Raw genomic sequence first — 11,679 nt, 5'->3', positions numbered from 1 at the left:
CGGTTCGTAGTCTACTCCTTCTTCCCTTTATCTGATAGACGCCCACAGGTGGGCATAGGTGTTTCCAAATTGAAAATTCTGATTGCATTAGACCAGTTAAAAAAGCAGTTTTAAAATCGTGTAAACTTTATCAATCGATTTTAAAAGTATATACACAATAGATATCGTCATATTTATACATTTTCTGAATTATTAATAAATAAATTCTAACTCAAAAATATTTCAATAAGAGAGTTTGGATATATCTATTCATTTCAAAGTTTGTATGAATGTAGTCATTTTTTTTTATAATTCATAGAATCGATGTAAAAAATTGTTGAACAAAGTTGAAAGCTTCAGTTTAAATTTTGAATTTTGATGTAAAATTCTTTTGTCCTCGTTTCTAGCAGAAACGAACCTGCAACCTACTAATTCAACTTTTACAATTAATAACAATTGGATCTGGAATATTTTTTTTTTTAAAGAAAGATGCATATTGAAGTTATTTTAAAAGACTTGTTTCTGATATACGAAAAGTTAAACTAATATTTTAATACTTTGTTCCACGCTTCTGCATCACAAATGGAAGCTACTAAAATTTATATCGGCGAGTATTCTAAGGAGGGTAAACAGCTGCGGCAAGCTATATTTTAAAAGTTAAGTTGCAAGATGTGAGGAAGTATACTTCGAAACTTATATATCGAATAGAGCTATATGTTATAGCATATATCGCACGCTTTTTTAAAGGCTAAATAAAGCTGGCCGGTAATGGAATGGAAAAGGTTGATTGGATATAGGTGTGAAAGCTTTAAAGCTTTTTTCTGTCAAACGAACTATGCTTTCACGCTATTAAGGCTTCTATATCTATAACCAATCCTACATAGAGTACATAATAAAATACAGCCTTAGTACAATAACAAAATTAAAAAATCTTCATTTAATTTCATTAATAAAAATGTTTATTAATTCAAATTTTTGTTAAATAAAGTTATTTAAATTAAGGGTGGCTTATTCAAATATATATTAAATTCTCGTGTCACAGTGTGCGTAATTGAACTCCGAAACGGCTCGACCAATTTTCGTGAATCTTAGCGTGCATGTCGGCCAGGGCGGAGAATCGGACAACATCCATTTTTCATCCCTCTAAATGTTAAGGGTAGTCAACCCCTATTTTTTTTATTTTTTAGACAAAATTTTTGGTTTTTATTTTTTTATGATACAGCATACAAAAACATACACAACTCTAAATTTTCATCCTTCTACGATCAACACGTATTTTTTATTTGTATTTTAATGTTTTCTTGAAATAACATAGCAAAACAACGTTTGCGGGATCAGCTAGTTATGTATAAAATTCAAAATATCTTTATTCAAGCATTACATATGCTTTTGAATCAATTATTTATTATAAGTAGTAAGCTACCACCAGCTTGGAACGTTGATCTGATGAGAAGATAGTACCAGAAACCCAACAGTTGCTCTTTTAAATGAAATTTAACAATTTTTAATGTACACATTACAATATCAATCATGTAGTGTCAACAAAGTTCCACACGTTTCGATAGACTAAAAACTCCTGAATGCTATAATAATATTTATTTAGTAATATACATATTAAATTTAAAACTCGGAAAAGAAGAATCTAGTATGAAAGGGACCAATATTTAGCCACTTCCGCACATGCAGTGGTAGTCGTGCAACAAAGTGCACCGCCCGCGCTGATAAAGGCGTAAACATATATACAATACGGAAGTGGCTAAATAATGGTCCTTTTCTTATTTAGGATGGACTTCCGCAAGGTAACGCCTGATTCCATTAAATATAGAAGAATCTAGGAAATCTTTTGAAACTTTATTATATATAAGTATATTAACATTGGGAAACTTTAAGGATTTGTTAACTTTTTAAAAACAAATTTTGGCGTTACGAGTTTATTTTTATTTCCTGTCAAGTGTCTGTCACTATTTTTTATTAAAGATTTCAAAGTGTGGCAGCGTGGTGCGTAAATAAAATGTTTTTAAAAAAGTCTTGCAAACTATCAACAACTATGTTCTGTAACAAGAACGAACTACGATTGTAGATGACACTTATGTTAAATAACTTTGATAATTCTGTTTTAGTTATAGGAATAAAATATATATATATACAATAAATAATAAAAAACCGGCGATAAAGGAGAAACACAAGACATTATTTCATACATTATACCATCCATCATCATTTCAACTCTGACGTTTAATTGAATCAGGCGTTACCTCGCGGAAGTCCATCCTAAGTAAGAAAAGGACCAATATTTAGCCACTTCCGCACATGCAGTGGTAGTCGTGCAATAAAATGCACCGCCCGCCAGCCCGCTGATAAATGCGTATGCGGCAAACAATGCGAATCACACAACCCCCACCGCCAAATTACTCAACACGTGTTTCACCCCTCCACGGAGCATCTTCAGGAGTTATGTTTACACCGATTAGTGCCAAACACAGAGTCAACTCTTTTTCTCTCTTTGACTCTGTGTGCGGCACTAATCGGTGTAATCGTTCACTAAATCTACTCCTTCCACATAAATATAATTCTTCCACTAAATATAATCCTTCCACATAAATTTCTCATAGTACCGGTTGGAAGCGGCCTGAATCCGTCTTTTCCGATGATCTTAACAACGACGTCTGTCTTTATGTGTGGACATCTTATACTGCTCTTGCCTATCTGTGTTCTACTCTCCAGAAACCTAAAACCCCAACGGCCATCAGTTTGTATATCTTTATTTATGATTCCATCTAAAAAAAATCCCGAACTTAGCTATCTCTATATCTCGTTGAGACTGTAATTAGAAATGGGCACATTTAGAACCCTTGAAAACTAGATATCGCAGCGGCTAATTACACAAAAGAAATTAACTCTCCTATAACAAAGCATCGGCCACCCCACACTTCACCACCACTCGTCGCACCGACCTCTAAATAGACCAAACCAGGCAGAGCCAAGAGGCAATAATACAACACAAACAATATGTCTATTCCAGCATGTCCAAGCAAGATGGCCGCCAGAATAAGAAAAATAAGAAAAAATTAAAGTTCAACACTGAAAGCTACTGAAGCAGCCAAATCGATGCCAGACGCTACGGAACGAACACTGCTCTCTCATATTTTGATTACTTACAATTGAATAAATAAGTTTCATTGTTTAATTTTTTTATTATAATTATGCAATCGCTTCTATGTTTGTGACAGTAATTGATTTTGCGTTAGTTCCTAATCAAAGCCAGTCAAGTTGAAATCAGTTTAAACAATGCATTGTAATTGCCGGTAGCGTGTTAGAGACTACGTCACAGATAACATAATTACGAATTACATAGCGGCTGTTACAGATTGAGAAGTGGTGGCGAATCTACAAGAATCATATCAGTACTGACATGCCTTATTTAGTGACATCGCATTTTCTTACATTAAAAATTTAAAAATCCATCTTGATTGTTATTATTAATATTATTCCAAAATCAAAAATTATGTGCAACTAATATATATAATATGGCATATATATAGATGTTTTGTTAGGTAGTTACATGGTTTATATACAAAGTGTAAAAGGTAGTGAGTTGGGTAAGTGAATTGTACACCCTTTCTAGAAGTCAATGTTTACAGAAAGAATAAATACCCTAATGATAATAAGACAAGAAAGAACCATTACAAAATTCGGATTACTGCATATAACAAATGATTTATTTATTATTGTTAACTAATGGTTTCTTTAGAGTTTTTACTACCAGAACTTATAGGCCTGTAGTGTTTCGATATAAAAAAAATTCATAGTAATCTCTTTATTATTATCATAATTATATATATATTGTATGTAAGAAAAGGACCAATATTTAGCCACTTCCGCACATGCAGTGGTAGTCGTGCAATAAAGTGCACCGCCCGCCGGCCCGCTGATAAATACGTATGCGGCAAACAATGCGATCACACAACCGCCACCGCCAAATTACTCAACACGTGTTTCACCCCTCCACGGGGCATCTTCAGGAGTTATGTTACACCGATTAGTGCCAAACACAGAGTGAGCACTCTCCCCTGATGGGCCACCAAGGCTCACTATTGGTGGCTAAATATTGGTCCTTTTCTTACTTAGGATAGACTTCCGCGAGGTAACGCCTGATTCCATTAAATATATATATTGTATGTTATTATTGAAGGGTCGACGTTCTCTAATAGATGCCACTACACTTAAATATATTTGTACTGACCAAGTTAACTGTTCGGAACTGTTGTCCGAGGTAAACTTTCGAATTCCTGCAGCAAGAACGCTTTATAGATCTCTCTTCTTTCTTCTTCTAACTTTTGTAATTTCTTACTGCCTTTTGTTTCTGTTTATCTTCAATAAAGTAAAATAAAATGATCATCATTTCAGCAGTTGAATTTCCACTGCTGGACAGGTACTTCTCTCATGGAATTCCAATGACACTGATTGGAAACGGCATGAACTTTAGATCTTTCGTAGGCTTTAAAAAGGTAGTATCTCCACCTTAAGAGCTGGCGTCCTAAGTTGCGCTAGCGATGGTCTTTGGTCTGTACACCAGATTCTTAATGCCAGCTGCCGTCTATTCTACGATATGTGATCTGCCAAGTCGTTTATACGCCCATTACAAGGCAAAGGTTTTGATTAAAGATATCTGTGGGTGATATACCATCGCCACGCTTGAAAGGCAGCTTGGCGATTGCATTGTGGTATTATGAAACACAAAGGACAATGTTACCCGTCCTCTGGAAACTTGTTTATAAGCAGTGGTAATCCTTGAGTGTGTTTAGTGCATAAAGTGTGTATTACATAAGGCTGTATTTCAAGAATTGAACACGTGATCTACGATCGCTGTCCTTTACCACTGAGCTACCACTGCTCGCTGTGGCATACCTACTGTCACTAGAAATACAGTGATCGCTCTGAATTATACTACATTAATATATCTTTCCAATTGGAATATCGTAAGTAGTCCAATAACTACTGACAGCAGAGAATATCGGAATATTATACTAGTCCAATTTATGTTATGAAAGTGACTTGCTCTGATATTATAGAATGATATAACTGATCGAAATATCGAAGTTAATTATCTTCCCCGTACAAAGATAAATAAACGCACAATGTTATAATTAATTAAACGGAGAAAACTACGAAATTCGACCACAAAGGGATCGCACCCTTGTTAGCAAGATTCCACTCCCCCGAAGAGCTCTTCTCTCTAATTAACTGACGTACCGTAACGCATTACAAGTTTTACGGATCAAATATATCTCTATTGTCGGTTGAAGCTTTTTTTACGTAATAAATGTAAACTTTTGTTTTATATTTACTTATACATACATATAAATAATTACACACACATATATATATATATATATATATATATATATATATATATATATACATGCGTGCGTGCGTGCGTGCGAGCGAGCGTGCTCGCGCGCGCGCGAATTTGTGTGTGTGTGTGTGTGTGTGTGCCTTTATTATATGAAAATGTACACACACACAAACACACATATGTATATTATCATAAAGTCCTTATGAACTTCTTTTCATCGAAAAGGATTGTCGGGAATGTTTTGTTTTTAAATATTTAATGGAATCAGGCGTTACCTCGCGGAAGTCCATCCTAAGTAAGAAAAGGACCAATATTTAGCCACTACCGCACATGCAGTGGTAGTCGTGCAATGAAATGCACCGAATGCGAATCACACAACCGCCACCACCAAATTACTCAACACGTGTTTCACCCTTCCACGGGGCATCTTCAGGAGGTATGTTACACCGATTAGTGCCAAACACAGAGATCGCATTGTTTGCCGCATACGCATTTGTCAGTGAGCTGGCGGGCGGTGCATTTCATTGCACGACTACCACTGCATGTGCGGAAGTGGCTAAATATTGGTCCTTTTCTTACTTGTTTTGTTTTTGGTTTTTTATGAAACCTAAAATATTGCAAGAGGTAGTAACCTATGGCCTATGTCATTTAAGTTAGAATTATAGAGGTTGAAATATTGAAATCAAGCGAACTTGAAAAATGCAAGTTTGTATATTGCGTTTGTGCGTGTGTGCGTGTGCGCGCGCGCGCTCTTATTGGTGTGTGCGTGCGTGTGTGTGTGTGTGTGTGTGTGTTTTTTTTTTTTATAGAGGTTTAAAAATACGTTTACGTATCATAGGGCCTGATGTTGGTGCCCCGTATGTCGGACTCGATCTAGATCAATACCGACTAAAAACAATCCTCTCTCTTCGGTATCCCTGGTCCCCACGGCATGGCCGTTAGGCATTACTTCGCGGGGGGGATTTAGCCGCAGCTTTCTCTGATAGAGTGGCTGTTCAGGCCAACTTCCTCCGGTCTTGCTCTATTTTACGCAACTCCTTTAGCACCGTCGTACAGTACGCGCTCGTAAGTTCCCAGGCCGAAGGCGAGGATAGCATTGTAGCTATCAGAGTTTCAGGATAGATTTTGCATCCTACACCTTCTTCCCAAGACCTCCTGGCTTCATTAAATCGGGGGCAGACGAAAAAGACATGCTCTGCATCTTCAATCATTCCGACACAATTAGGACAGTCAGGGGAATCTTCGTATTTGAACCTATGGAGATACGCTCGATAACAGCCGTGGCCGGATATCATCTGAGTCAGGTAGTAGTTCAACTCTCCATGATCTCGGTTCACCCATGGCTCTAGGTTTGGTATAAGCTTACGCGTCCATTTTCCTTTCGTCGACTTATCCCAGGACGATTGCCACTGTTGCAAGCTTTTCAGTCTTCCCCGAATTCTAAGCTCAGCTGAAGTTGGGTCTGATTTGCTTTTTTTGCTACGGTACAGATCAGTTCTTTCGTCTGCAAGAAGCGCAACAGGAACCATACCTGCTATCACGCATGCTGCATCCTCCGATACTGTACGAAAGGCGCTAGCTACCCGTAGAGTGCTGACTCTATAAACAGAGGCGATTTTCCGTCGGGACTCCTGTTTGCTCAGTGCGTCGGACCATATGGGTACTCCGTACATAAGCACTGACGTAGTCACCGACGCTAATAACTTCCTTCTGTTTTGCTTGGGCGAATGATAAGAGCACTCGGACGCGTTACTACTTTTTTCTTGGGTTGCTTTTTCTTTTTTACCTCTTTCCACTCCGAGTGATCGTGTGGAAGTGGCGGCTTTGGCTTCAGCTCTGACCTTACCGTAACTGCAAAGTCCGTTGTATTAGCTTTTCGCAGTTTCGGTGCCTGGCTGATCTCCAAGGGTGAAGAGCGTTCCGTCCTTTTGACTTTTCGCGTTTTTCGGCTCTTCGGTGTTGCCGATTTGCTTTCTTCTTCGGTTTCTTTTACAGTCGTGTCCGAATACAATCTGTATAGAGACGGTGACGTTTGCACTTCTCCTACAGATGTGGTGGCGTTTGATTTTCCGACGCTTCCAATTTCCCTGGTGATCTTTGCAAACGATGTACCTAGCGCGGCCACATGTTTGCGGATCTCTCCATGAACGTTTAATTTGCCCTTTATGTACTCCGCCAGGGCAGTGATTGTATTTTCGTGGAGCTGTAATGCCTTCTTCAGCTCCATATTACTTTCGTTTTCGTTTGTTTTTTTGATTAATTTATCCATGCTGTTCCCACGAGAACCTAGGGAAATATACAGTCCGCTTCGGCAGAGCCCCGGTTACCGAAGTAAGGCCACTTAAGTACGCCTGAGGTGGGACCTGGTACCCTCAGGGGAGCGCTTGCGACGACCATTCCCTGTCGCCTTCCAGTCCTGGGCACGCTAGACCACTGACATCGGGTTGTGTTTTGTCCGCGAGGGCTATTTTATTTCACCCCTACCCTGTTTCGCAAATTGCGACTCTCGGGCTTTCCCCTATCCGCAACCTTGGGGACGCGCCACGTAGCAGTACACCTCAGCCCGTGGTGTGTGTGTGTGTGTGTGTGTGTGTGTGTGTGCACGCGTGTGTGTGCGTGTGTGCGTGCGTGTGTGCGTGCGTGCGTTAGCGTCACACAGACGCGAACGCACGCACGTTTGTCTGTGTGTGTCCATTGTGAAATATCACAGGTAATTCTATGTACATTTCCTAAACTTATAGTATTATTATCTTTGTGATTTCAAAATTTTATTTCACTTTCGTTAAGTAAGAAATATAGTTTTGTTGAAGTTAATATAATTCGTATAATATAACATTTTTACTTCGGCTGTAATAAAAGACTGTTAGTTAGACATAAAAGTAAATTGTTTCTATAAAACTTTGTTTGTTTTAACACATACATACACAGCTATAATATTATACATAAGTAATTTATATATATATATATATATATATATATGTGTGTGTGTGTGTGTGTGTGTGTGTATAAATATAAACATAATCCTTCTACTTTCGTGCTATTTGGCGCAGGTATAAGAAGGTTAATAATAACAAATATGTAAATCATACAACGCGGAAAGCTTGTATAACATGCGTAGTTTGCATACCGTGAATAGCATGTTTGGCGTACATACGCTGCAATGAGCATAGCGTAGTAAGTTTCACAGAGTGCGGTGTTTACCGTTTTGAAAGCGACTTATATCTAGGAATGAATCCGTTATCGTAATTTAATATGTAAATTGTTAGATGATATTGAAATTTAATGTCTACGAGACAGACTGCGTGAACCGTTTCAGTTTAGTCCTTTTATAAATTTACTAATCGGTGTAACATAACACCTGTAAATGCCCCGTGGAGGGGTAAAACACGTGTTGAGTGATTTGACGGTGGCAGTTGTGTAATTCACATTGCTTGTCGCATACACATTTATCAGCGGGCTGACGGGCGGTGCATGTGCGGAAGTGGCTAAATATTGGTCCTTTTCTTACTTAGGATGGACTTCCGCAAGATAAAGCCTGAATCCATTAAATATTTAAAAGCATTTCTTCTTTTTAGGCATAGGCCTCCTCAAAAATCATCAATCAAGGTAAGGCGTGATTCTATTAAACTTTTATAAATTTATTTGAGAGGCTTATGTTCAGCAGTGAACGTCTTGTGTCTACGTGTTGAATCGATAATTGCTTTTTCCTTCTCCCGCTTCCTAATAGAAAACAGCTATTAAATCTGTATATAACTTTGATATAGCCCTGAAAATGTTAAGAAAATAAAATGTAGAAAATAAAAAAATAAATATATATTTTTAATAGAAAGTAAAATGACAAAAATAAAGTAATACAGAAAATGTAATACTCGTAAAATTCGGTGAAGTAAGACGAAGAAATATGGTGAGGTTGAAAGGAACAAAGAACGAAAGAATACCTGAGGAATAAAAGAAGAATGAACAATTTATAGTAAGATGAAATAAAGATGTTATAAGTAATAGAACTCTGTGAAGAAATTATTATTACCCAAGGCAGGGGAAGTACGAAAGGCTCCCAAAATGGCGGCCTTCATCTAGAATATCGATTGGTCGACGTTACCTTTTAAAGCCTTACACGACACGTTACATATCTACACGCCTAGAGCTGCCACTTTCGTACGAATGTCATTATGCAGCTAGATATCAACTGCCCAGTTAAATCACGAATACTTCCACTTCATGAACTCATTACCGATGAAGTTGTAAAAGCCTCCGGACTAACAGCGTTATCGCACAGCGCGAACGACACCCAAATCAGTTTTAAAACACGCCGCCCTCGTGTCCGTGTGCAACGTTGTGCCGTATATACTGGTGACTACAACCGATGCCCTCTCAACTCCGATATCCATTCAATTAAAATGTCTTAGAAGGAAAGGATCACATTTTTCTCCCAGAACTGAGTAGATAACAATTCGCAAATATATATTCAGGCGACGCATCTCACGTAAATTTCTTTTAGTTTATAAGCTCGCGAATCCGAAATACGCCTGAGTCCAACGAAGCTATAAAAGCCAAAACGGCTAACAGCGTCCTGCACCAATCAGATATAACCATAGCATTTACATCGACCATGAAAAATGTGCGATAAAGATAACGCTCTACAAAACCGAAGCTAGCCATCATTTGCCGTGAATTTTACTCGATCCCGATATTTCAGATCAAATGCTAAGTTCTGTACATGAATAAGTCACCTTTAAGCCACATAGCAATATATACGCATCACTATTTCTCTATATCTAATGGATTCAGGTGTTACTTTGCGGAAATCCAACCTAAGTAAGAAAAGGACTAATATATAGCTACTTCCGCTATGTAGCAGTAGTCGTGCAATAAAGTGCACCACCCGCCAGCCCGCTGATAAATGCGCATTTACAGTATAGAGTATAGGAGTAGCTATATATTAGTTCTTTTGTTACTATTTTTTTGCAATAATTCAACTATTTCTAATATAATTATAACAATAATCTTTATTTCCAATTCCCTGTAATTATTTACAACGGTAAAACAAAAATAAACCAATTTCTTGACGCTAAATTGACAATTACGTCTCTTTGAGCGGACTTAGTTATGATTATCTTCATCTAAGTAATGACACGAAAGCCTTAAGGGTAGGCTTGGACTTTGTAACTGACAACGCGCCTACTTCATAATTAGAGAACCGCCTGCGGCTATTGGAGTGTTCTTCAGTAGTCTTTAAATCAATTAAACCTACCTGTTCTATTCGTATCTATCTTTATTGAGTTTTTATTCGGATAACAAGGTAATTAAACACGTTCGTACATTTTTAATTTATATCTCTCAATTTTGGGAACCTTTCGTATATCCCTAGTTTTATATATTATGCTATTCATTTCACAAGCTTTATTATGAGCGTCCTCGTCTTTTTTCCTATTCAATGTCATTCACTCATTCTATTTTGATAGTTCACAAATTGTTTCATTCGTTCTATTTTTTCTATTTCTTTCATTCATCACCTCACTTTCATATTATTTCTACCAGAATTATATTTTCATACTTTTATATACACTATGGCTTAAAATACTTTGGAACTATAAACAAAAAGATTGACCAACTTTATTTTTTTCAATCAATTTTATTTTGTACTCTGCTGCGCATGGTGTTTTAGTTGTGGTGAAGAAGCAGTACGAAACTCCATAACACACATCTTTTAATAAAGTTTAACACAGACGCACATACACATTTTATCAGATATATCCCAAATGAAATCAGATAATAAAGCGACAACACTGCTAAGAGTTCTCGTGTTTTAAATATTAGTTAATTGGATAACAAGCCTTGTCCATCAATTTAATTTTAATATGCGTTATGAATTTTGTTAATGGTAGTCCAATAATGTTAGCTGAACGTTCTCTGTAACTGTACTGTATTGTTGGTAAATTTTAAATACCAACATGTTAGTGATGATAGAATTGCTTACGTCACGCTTTTTTACCAACATGTGCTATTCTTGTCACATCATTTTATGATTCAAATAAATACATTTAAAAAACTTTTAAGTGAAACGATTTTTAAACGTTTTTTTTATACCCATATTGTGGTGACTGTGGAGGAATATGTACCTAGTCCGCTATATTGGAACGGCGTCCATCTTGAATTTTAAATTTCTACATAATCATCGTGTTTTACTAGTGTAGCCCTTTCATTTGATACCCATATTGGGGGGTTAAGGAAAAATATGTAATCCGCCAATTTGTATCGGCGGCCATCTTAGATTTATAATGTTATTGATTTTATTATATTGTATTGTCATCTAAATTAAATGTGTGTACCAAATTTCAGATCAA

Source organism: Battus philenor, unplaced genomic scaffold, assembly GCF_028537555.1.
Source record: "Battus philenor isolate CCGP_79_NKW_IND1 unplaced genomic scaffold, ilBatPhil1.0.hap1 SCAF_21, whole genome shotgun sequence".
Lineage (NCBI taxonomy): Eukaryota > Metazoa > Arthropoda > Insecta > Lepidoptera > Papilionidae > Battus > Battus philenor.
Note: the sequence above shows the minus strand (reverse complement) of the source record.